General features: G+C 35.0%; 1 non-coding gene across 1 annotated transcript; it reads right to left on the minus strand.

Annotated features, from left to right (window-relative positions):
* Window positions 1-11283: 11283 nt before the first annotated feature.
* Window positions 11284-11390, minus strand: LOC141722925 (small nucleolar RNA R71). Its single transcript, XR_012575921.1, has one exon. It is a non-coding gene; the product is annotated as a small nucleolar RNA R71 (small nucleolar RNA).
* Window positions 11391-11621: the final 231 nt, after the last annotated feature.

An 11621-nucleotide genomic window follows, 5' to 3' on the forward strand; every position in this document is an offset into this window, starting at 1 on the left:
AGTTGTAGATTTTTCTGCATTATCCTTAGTCATTGTTTCTTTATCACTTTCATCATCACTGTCATCACTAACCATGTCCACATTATCAAACTTGAGACTTTCATGGAAATCTCCATCTTGCAGTCCTTCAATCTTTTTATCATCAAACACAACATGCACTGATTCCATAACAATGTTGGTTCTTAGATTGTAGACTCTATATGCTTTTCCCATAACATATCCAACAAAAATTCCTTCATCTGCTTTAGCATCAAACTTTCCATGTTAATCAGTTTGATTCCTTAAGATATAACATTTGCAGCCAAAGACATGAAGAAAATTTAGAGTTGGCTTCCTATTCTTGAACAATTGGTAGGGTGTCATGCACTTTGCTTGATTAACCAAAGAGATATTCTGAGTGTAGCAGGCAGTATTCACAGCTTCAGTCCAAAAATATGTTAGTAACTTTGATTCTTCAAGCATTGTCCTTGCAACTTCAATAAGAGATCTGTTCTTCCTTTCCACTACTCCATTTTGTTGTGGAGTTCTTGCTGTAGAAAACTCATGCATAATCCCATTCTCTTCACAAAATGATCTTATCACAGAATTCTTGAACTCAGTTCCATTGTCACTCCTGATTCTTCTTACTTTAAAGTCAGGATGATTGTTGACTTGCCTTATGTGATTTATGATGATTTCACTAGCTTCATCTTTAGACTTTAGAAAATATGTCCAAGAAAACTTTGAGAAATCATCTACAATTACTAGGAAATATCTTTTTCTTGAGAAGGATAACACATTGAATGGTCCAAATAAATCCATGTGCAACAGTTGCAAAGGTTCTTCAATTGTTAAATCAAGCTTCTTTATGAATGATGCTTTGATCTGCTTTCCTTTCTGGCAGGCATCACACACTCCATCCTTAGTGAACTCCACTTGAGGAATACCTCTAACTAGTTCTTTCTTGACAAGTTCATTCATGGTTTTCAAGTTTAGATGGGACAGCTTCTTGTGCCATAACCAACTTTCATCTTGACTTGATTTACTGAGAAGACAAGTGATTGATTCTGCATTTGATGAGTTGAAGTCAGCTAGGTACACATTTCCTTTTCTCACTCCAGTGAGAACCACTTTGTTGCTCTTTATGTTTGTCACAACACAGGCTTCTGAATTGAAAGTGACTGAGTTGCCCTTATCACAAAGCTGGATGATACTCAACATATTATGTTTGATTTTATCCACTAGGGAAACCTCTTCAATGATGACATTATCCTTTGAAATCAAGCCATATCCCACAGTATAACCCTTGTTGTCATCTCCAAAAGTGATATTTGGGCCAACTCTTTTCTTGAACTCAGTGAGCAGGGTAGAATCTCCAGTCATGTGGCTTGAGCAACCACTATCCAGATACCAAAGATTCGTTCTGTTTCCCTACACACATCAAAATCAAGTTGATTTTGGTACCCAGGTTTCCTTGGGTCCTGCCTTGTTAGCTTTCTTCTTTGGTTTCTTAGGTTTGATCTCATTTTACTTGGGAATTTTTGATTCATCCTTAGTCATTTGAGTTGGACCTTTAAAACCAGTCATTAGAACAAAATTATCATGCATATTTTGATTAACAGGAAATGGTATGCTATTTGTAAACATGTTATTCCAGTAAGGCATGCTAAATGGCATTTGAGGCATATTAAATGCAACATAATAAGGATTAGGTGCAAATGGCATAGTAGAAAATTGTGCATTCATATTATGAGTAGACATAGCATTCATAGGCATGGTAGGCATGGCAGGCATGTTGGGAAAAGAAGAGTGTGCAGACATGGAAGTAGGCATAGCAAGTTTATAATTAACAGACAAGTGATTAACACTACCACACTTAACACAGATTTTTCTTGGTGCATGTTTATCAGGTGTGTAGTTGTTATGTTTGTTAATTCCTACTTTTCCATTTCTATTGTTTTTCTTTTTAGCTTTTGTTTTAACCTCAATCTTTTCTAATCTGTCATTTAATTGCTTGATAGACATATGACCAACATTAACTTTATTTTCCTTCCTGAATTGAATTGATTCTCCTGAAATAAAGTTCTTATAAACTGATCCATATTTCTCATTCAACTTAGCTAGCTTAGCTTTGCTAACTGGTTTACTCACAGCCGACGGATGTGGCTCCTTATCACTTGACGGATAATCCTTTTGATTATCCGACAGATGATTTTCATCATCCGTTGAGTCCACATCTGTCAACAATCCTTCAACCAAATTGGACTCAAGCTTCTCTTTACTCTTCTTACAGGCTGCATCACAAAAGGACTCAATACCTTGAACTTTAGTGATTTGAGCATGAACATCTCTAGATGATTTCCATGCCTTAATCACTTCCTGTTCTCGTTCAAGCCGCTTCTTTAAAATCTCTTCTTTCTTTAAGGACTCAATTAATTCATCCTTAGCAATCTTACACTCAATTCTTAATTTCTTAAATTTAATAAATTGAGACTCTAGCACATTATTCCTCTCACTTAAAAACAATTTTTTTTAATTTTTAGCATTTTCCTTAGTGAGGGACTTAAGTGTAACACGTAGGTGATATAATTCTGTGAACATATCATTTATTGCATCATTACACTCAGCTTTAGATAAATGTGCTAGGTTAGTGGTGATTACCTTATTGCTTGAAGAACTTGTTTCTGTTTCATTAGATTTGGCAATTAGGACTAGATTGACATAGCTTGTTTCTTCATTTTCATCCACTCCATCTGCTGCCCAGTCATTCTCATGTGTAATGAAAGCCCTTTTCTTTTGTTTGAGCAGCTCAAAGTATTTCTATTTATAATCAACAGGCTCAAACTTCTTTTTGCTAGAATTAGACTTCCTACATTCACCGGCAAAATGACCCGCCAAGCCACATTTGAAACACTTGAATTTTGACTTATCAACCATGTTTATGTTTGGCTTAGCTGCTCCAAAATTCTTCTTGAATTTGAGCTTGGAAAATCTCCTAGATAGGAATGCTAGATGCTCATCAATATCATCCATGTCATCTTGTCTCAACTGATCTTTATTTTCAGCTAGCAGCCCTTTACCCTTGCTTTCACAGACCTTTGATGTAGACTCAACAGCTTCCACCTTCATCTCTTTCTCCTTCTCTAACTCAGCAACCAGTGTTATGGACCCTCCTTTCTTTCTTCCTTTCTCCATCCTTTCATCTTGCTCTATTTCAAGCTCATAGGTTTGCAGGATGCCATACAGTCTCTCCAAGGTGAACTCCTTGTACTCCTGTGAATTTCTCAATGAGACTGTCATTGGCTTCCACTTCTTTGAAAGAGATCTAAGGAACTTGAGGTTAGAGTCTTTTGTTTGATAGACTCTTCCATGCAACTTCAGAGCATTTAGTAGCTTTTGAAATCTACTAAAAATATCAGTGAGAGACTCACTTTCTTCACAGTGGAAATGCTCATATTGCTGAATTAGTAGCTGCATCTTGTTCTCCCTTACTTGCTCAGTACCATCACAAATAATCTGGATTGTGTCCTAAACCTCTTTGGTTGTTTTAAAATTAATGATATTATCAAACATATCACCATCAACTCCATTGAACAATATATTCATGGCCTTCTTATCCTTCCTGATTTGCTCAATATCAGGGTCTGACCATTCATGCCTAGGTTTTGGAACAGATGGCTCATTGCTAGTTGTAACTCTCATTGGTACATGAGGTCCTCTCTCTATGCAGTCCACATAAGCCTCATCTTGGGAAAGAAGATGTAGGTGCATCTTCACCTTCCAGTGGTGATAGTTGTCTTTGTCCAGAAATGAAATCTTTACTCTAACATCCTTTTTTTGTTCATCTTGTTGTTTGTTGTGATCTTTATACTATTTCTTCTTCAAGAGCTTGCTCTAATACCAATTGTTATTCCCTAACAATACAACAAGAATTACAGAAGGAGGGTTGAATGTAATTCTATCTACTTTTTCAAGATTTTAAAATAGTTCTAACTTGATAAATATAATAGTGTTTGATTAGCAATGCTGCGGAATAAAAGAGTGATAGAAATCAAAATACTAAGTAATAAAAACACAAGCTTTTAAAACTTTCTGGTGGATTTGAAAGTATCCACGAGATATATATATATATATCAATTGAGAATCATGTGAAGCTTTGAATAGCTCACAACTGCTTTACAAGTTTGAACAAACAAAACTACATAGAAATGCTTACATAATACAGCTTGATATGTTTATCTGGAAAAATATGTATTTGCTTAGTTAATTGTTCTACTTGTTTCACTTGGTTTATATATCACCAAGTTTACATGACAATAAGACAAGATAATAAAACAAAAACATATCTAGTCTAACTCCATGCTGCTTCACTACTCTATTCCAGCATCTTTGAATATCTTCACAATGGCATGGAAATGGTAATGCTTATTTGTTCTCAAAATCCTGCTTAACAGGATGCCACATTCCTTTTGCAAACACCCAACGCATGTGACTGTGTTATTACTGTCAAATGCTATTTGAATTTGATCATCCGTCGGGACTATGTTTGTCATCCGTCGGGAACTTTGTTGATCATCCATCGGGAGTCTTGTAGATCATTCGTCGGGAGTCTATCTGCCACTTGACTTTATTTCACTTATACAGAATTACAACACATCTCATATTTACAATTAATCAACCTATTCTGCATATCAATCTAGTAGTCAACATGACTTAGAAAACCCTACGCAATCTACTTGACTAATACATGTTGTACTTATTTGTTACATAAGCTACTCACTCGATGGATGTCAATTTGTCATCCGTCGGGATTATAAAGTTCATCCATCGGGACTATATTAGATCATCCGGCGAGTGCTACAAATTTCACTAAGTTAAATCTACTAAGGTGTTTTGTTTAACTTATCATCAAGTTCATAACATATTCCTAACAAATACATACATATACATTGTTTTGGAGAATAGGGTTGTCATATCCTTTGCAAAATATTCTATCATAGCACACCAGTAGGCTTCGCAACATACTTATTTATAATTATGTATATATACATTCGACTAGTAACCCCGATAATCATAACATATGTCCCCGTATTTTTGACTTAAATTTTCCAAAAATTGGACAGCGTTTCCTATAACGACCGAGAAGTTACGCTTGTATTATATCATAATAAAGATAAATTATGTGTATTATAATGTGATTAGCTGTGTTGAGTCATTAAACCCTAACTGCTATGTGTTACGGGTTATCTGTTTTGATCCAAACGTGTTTTGGATATTTATTGAGTGTTCTATCGTAAGTTATATATTTTATATCAAAACCCGTACAGCTCAAAACCATGTTTTAAAAGCTCGTATATCAAACAAAATCATTGGCCCTGTTTTGCCAAAAATGCCCTATACCATATCGCTATTATGAACCCCTAGACGTTTTACAAATTTACCTTTTTCGCGAAAAATGACTTTTCCGGACCCCTTCGGGTACCAAAAACCCCACAAAAATCACATTTTTATTTTTATATGATCATGAAATTATCATACATCATTTTTCTTTACATTTTTGTAATATTCACAATTTTTGGGAATTTTTGACATTAATTTTGTATTTATTGGATATTTAAAAATTCATTATTAATACCCAAAAATTATAAAAATTGGGGCCAAATATTTTTATTAGGAGTGTAATTAGCCCCTTAATTTTATTTGGGGGTATTATTTTGTATAAATATAAATAGCTAATTATTAGTAATTAATTAGTTAATTAATCATAAAAAAATCAGAAAATTCAGAAAAATCAAGAAAATCCCCAATTCTCTGAAATTAGGGTTTGTTGGTGAAGAACAGGGCAGAAATTTAATCGAGGATTTGAAGGTGATTCTGTTAACCAAATCGAACATGTAAGTAGTCAAATTGAAGCTTGTGATTCGTAGTTTCTAATTATGTAATCGTTTTTGTTGATTAATTAGTCGATTTTTAATTCGTAATTTCGAGTTTAGTTCTTGAATTCGGGTTTTACAAATCGTTGATTGTTAGATGTTTTGATGGTTATGAGTGTGTAGATCATCGAATTCTCGATCGAACCGTACCGGTTTCATAAAGTTTGGTATTATTTTCGGTGTTGTCGGAGAACCGCCGCTGTTGGCGGTGTTCTTCGTTTTCCGGTGATGATATCGACGAAGGAAGGCGGAGAAAGGCTGAGGAGTTGCCAGGGAAGTGTCTTGGAGTGAAGTCGCAGAAGAACGAGATTGAAATCACACGACTTGGCCGTGTTTTGCTCGCCGGAAAAACCACCAGCGTCGTTGCCGGTGGCTGTTCTTCGTCGACCCGGGTTCGACACGGTTCCAACCCGGAAATCAACCCGGGTTTGATCCTGAAAACCCTAACCCTGAAACCTGTTATGTGTTTCTGATATTTTAATATTTATTCTATTTTCTAAAATCAGAAAATTAGTTTTAATAATTCTAATAATTAATTAAAAATCAGTTTTAAATTCTGAAAAATAGTATAATTAATTTCTAAATTATTTTATAAATTTAGAATTTAATTATTTAATTAATTATTTATCTAATTATTTATTAGTTATCTAATTAAATACTAATTAGGTAATTAATTAATAATTACGTAATTAATTAATAAATAAGGATTAAATAATATGATTATTAATCCGATAACTAGTTAATATTACGAGTAACTCGTATTTATGCGAGTAGGGATTCGATAATTAGAATTATTATTCGAGCGATAATTATTCGAAGGATATCATAATAATTATTCGTATCGAATAATTAAATACAGATAATTAAGTGATTAATTAATCGTATAGGTATAGTAATAATAGTGATTCAATAGTTATTCGAGAATTGTGAGTAGATCGTATTTATACGAGTAGTTAATCGTTGAATTAGATTATAATTCGAGTAATTAGTGTTTATTCGATAAATAGCGTATCAGTTAGTTTTGTATCGATTGTTTATTTATAAATAATCGATCTAATCGAATAAGTAATAATAATTTGTAAATAATTGTAATAAATAGTAATTAATCCTAATAATTAGGGATTATTTATTTTAAAATATAATAATTATTAATTCATTATTTAAAAATGTAATTAAGGATTATTTAATTATAATTAATTATTTATAATTAATTATTAATTAATTAAATCGTGTTTAATTCATAATAATTAAACCGTTAGTCCGATTTGAGCGAAACGAGGACCCCTAGACTCAGAAAAATGAAACGAATCCAATAAAAATAATTGTAAGTTATAATTTCTTTCCGAAGAGAGTGGTCTTGTGATAATTAATTGTTCATAGGCCCTATTAGGGGTAGAATCAAGTCGAATAAATCCCGAAAAATTGTAATAAAATCAGATAGGGTTAGTTATTATAAATATGAGTCTAGTATCGATTCTAAAAATAATTATAAGTCTAAAAATTAATTATGTGCTTTATGTGTTATGTGCTTTACGTGGTTATGTGAACCTTACGTGCTATATAATTATATGTGTATATATGTGAGTCAGATAGAAACGCATGGGTAGACTGATAAGGTTACGTAGTATCAATTCAAGATACACGTATATAGTAAGTTATCTAAACGATTATCTTTCTATGATTGGTTCAGTGTCAGCAAGGAAGAGCAAGCTAGAAACCGAAGGTGGTGAGTTGAACCAGGTTAAGTACGCACAAGGCAAGTTTTCCCCTATTCTAAATTCAGAATAGTGAATTATATCTCATTTTCCCATATATCCTGGTATTGGGATACATCAAAAGCATTTCGATTGTTCCGGATGCTAAGCTTTGGATTGGATGGTTACGATGCGGACTGGGTTTTACCCAGACCTTTAATTAATAGGCCATAGTTGCCTGAGTACTCCTTATGTTGGTTGGGTCTATGCAGTTGGGTATAGATTCGCACTGTATCCTGACTGATCAGCAGGTTATAGTGCATATGTTGGTTCTTGTTTCCAGTCTTGTTCATTTGGCACTCGCTAGTGTTGGCAAATTATTATCCTATACAGATACAGATGGTTGTTCAAGCTAGCAGCTTATTGGTTCACTTATTTCTCTCTCTTTATACTATACATATATATTGTTGTAGGCTTGTTGAGCAATTTTGGCTCATCCCTTTTTATTGTTATTCCTATTGTTTTACAGTTAAGGTAGAGAATGAAACCCATCAGGACCCGCGTAGTCAAGAAGCGAGTCAAGCAGCGGGACCCTCTTATACCAAGAGTGTTCCTTCCTATTCCCGAAGAGAGCTTTGAGTTACCAGATCAGGTGTAACAGGATAAGTAGTAATGTTGGGTTGAATAAAAGTTCTGTGTGGTTTGAATAAAAGTTGTGTGGTGAGAATGTAGATAGAATAAAGTTTTGTAACAAAGAGAGTTCTTGAGACAGATTGTTTTTATTTGGGTTTGTAATAAAGTTAGTGTGTGGTTCTTGTTTTCAACTCTTAACTTTAAAAGATCCTGAGTAGCAGTAGTTCGGGGTAATTATCATATTTATATTCCGCTTGTGCAGGTTTAGTTTGTAATTGTTATTAATAACGCCCCAAATCTATACCCCGAATTTGGAGGGTGTTATATTTCCTCTGTTTATCGGACTACCCATCGAAACAAAATCGACGTCTACTTCACAACAACGCAATCCAACAATCACAATCCAACCAAGTGCTATAAATTTCACTAAGTCTACTAAGGTGTTTTGTTTAACTTATCATCAAGTTCACAACATATTCCTAACAAATACATACATATACATTGTTTCGGATAATAGGGTTGTCATATCCTTTGCAAAATATTCTATCATAGCACACCAGTAGGCTTCGCAACATACTTATTTATAATTATATATATACATTCAACTAGTAACCCCGATAATCATAAGATATGTCCCAGTATTTTTGACTTAAATTTTCCAAAAATTGGACAGCGTTTCCTCTGTTTATTGGACTACCCGTCGAAACAAAATCGACGTCTACTTCACAACAACGCAATCCAACAATCACAATCCAACCAATAACACAATCCAAATAATTTCAAGTATAAATATTTATCTACTACTCCATTTCGAAAATTATAAACTTGAAATTATAAATTTATTATATATTATATTAGTACTCAGAATACTCATCACGGTCCACCATCGGCTTGCCAAGGCTCATTGCCGACGACGGTAGAATTCGCGGGTACCCGATTAAATTTGGGTTTCCAACGCAAACTTGTTGAGTGGCATGTATGACACTTTATTACGCTCCGTAAAGCTTTGAATTGGTGTATTTGTACTCAAGTTATTGGTGTTTTAATGTGTTTTCTAGTGTTCTTGCATTTCAGGCATTAATATGAGAATCAAGTGAATTAGCATTGATTTGATGCTAATATGGTGTTAGGATGGTGTCCAAGGAATAAAGCTCGTACAGACCGGCTCAAAACTGCAAGAAAGAGAAGAAGTCAAAGTTTTGGCAGAAGCGCGGCGCGCCCGCGCTGATCAAGCGCGCGGCCGCGCCCAAACTACAAAGAGCCAGCGCGCCTGCGCTAATCAAGCGTGCGGCTGTGCCGTGTCAGGATGGCAGAATCCTGTTTCTACTTGGATTTGGAGAGAAAGGCTTCTACATTGCATGGGGCTGCTATTTAAACAACTTTAGGTAATTTTTCATAAGATATCAAGTCAGAGACATATCAGAGATAAGGAGAAGACGACAAGAAATCTATAGCACAATTCAACAAAGGCGAAGATGATCTAGTTTATTCTTTTGAATCTTTATTTTGAGTTGTAATCTTGGATGCTTGTTTCTTGTTTTGTTGAACCTATACTCTTGTGTTATCTTTGTTTGATTATTCATTATAAAGACTACATTTATTATACCATGCTTTCATCGGAACCCATGTTGATGATGAGTCTAATTATGGGCTAATCGTTATCGTGGGGTTCTAGCAGATTTATAATTGGATTTCTTTAGTTGATTTGTTCCGATGCCTTAGTGTGTGGTGATTGTATGATAACCTAGTATTGGTTGTGCATATTCATCTTATGAGCGTCGCGAACTTATATGATAGTGTGTTAATTCTTAATGAAGCGAAAGTGAATTTAAGGATTTAGAACTTGCCATGCTAGCATAGGTTCATGTGTTATTGTTATGCATGATTCATAGGTAATTTTAACCATCTTACTTGCCCTGTGTAATCAAGATAGATAACTTGTGCTTAAACCGTTATGTTGTCAAATTCTATAGACAAATAGGGTCTCAATATAATTGGTGTCTATTCAGCTTCTGTCTCTTTTGTGGATATCTGGTAGTCTGTTATTCGTGCAACGAAAGTTGGCGTTTAGTAGTTTCGTGTTATCTGATTAGTGTCATCATCATTGCATGCTAAGGTTAAAAATAATAAGGCTATTAAATGAAGTATTTAATGAAGTTAGAGTCCCATGTTTGTCTCATATAATATACAACTCTCTTTACTCTCTTAGTTATAATTGTTAGTTTAATTCTTAGTTCTAAACAACCTCAAATTATTAGCGTCTTAGCATTGAATAATAACCATACATTGCTGCTTAAGTGCACAAATTAATTAGTTAACCAAGCCAGTCTCCGTGGGAACAAATATGATTTATATCTTATACTACTTGCGAACGCGTATACTTGCGTGTATTATTAGCGCGTGTTTAGCGACTAACAAGTTTTTGGCGCCGCTGCTGGGGACTGTAGTGTTAATTTTTAGTTTATGTGTTTTCCATTAGTGGTCGTTAAAGTTCATTGACTCGGACATTGTTACTTATCTGTTTCCTTGTCTTATTTCAGGTACTCTAGCGAGGGTGTATGCATACGCGTTCGCGTACTCGTAAGAGAACACTCTATAAAGCCGAGGAAGAAGTTGTGGTGGTTCGAAAGGAAGTTTTTGAAGAAGAAAAGAAGGTAGAATAAGAAGAGAAAGTCGAGGAACCAGTCTTAGTAGTGATGGGAGATCAAGCAGAAAATCCTAAGGCTTTGATGGACTATTCTCAACCTAAGATCAATGACATTCAGTCAAGCATCATCAGGCCAGTCATCAGGGCTAACTCAGTTCAGTTTGGGGGTTCTCCTACTGAAGACCCCAACATGCACATCAGAAATTTCATTGAGATCTGCGATACTTTCAAGTTCAATGATGTGACTGAAGATGCTATCAAGCTGCGACTCTTCCCATTCTCTCTGAGGGACAAAGCTAAGTGCTGGTTACATTCTCTACCAGCAGGGTCTATCACTACTTGGGAAGATCTTGCTCAAAAGTTTCTCACTAAATTCTTCCATATGGCAAAGGCTGCTGCAATCAGGAATGCTTTTACTCAGTTTGCTCAGCAAACTGGAGAATCTTTCTGTGAGGCTTGGGATCATTATAAGGAGATGCTAAGGAAGTGCCCACACCATGGCATGCATGATTGGATGCTTATTAATTGTTTTTACAATAGATTGGGTGCTACTTCTAGACCCATGCTCGATGCAGTATCAGGAGGAGCCTTGTAGGCTAAGAGCGACGATGAAGCTTATGAACTGATTGAACTGATGGCTGCTAATGAATGCCAGAATCCTTCCCAGAGACTGACTCAGGGAAAAGTTGCAGAAATTCTAGAGTTGGATGCAGCAACTGCTATATCTGCCCAACT

Source organism: Apium graveolens, chromosome 4 (genome assembly GCF_009905375.1).
Source record: "Apium graveolens cultivar Ventura chromosome 4, ASM990537v1, whole genome shotgun sequence".
In the NCBI taxonomy this organism is placed as follows: Eukaryota; Viridiplantae; Streptophyta; class Magnoliopsida; order Apiales; family Apiaceae; genus Apium; species Apium graveolens.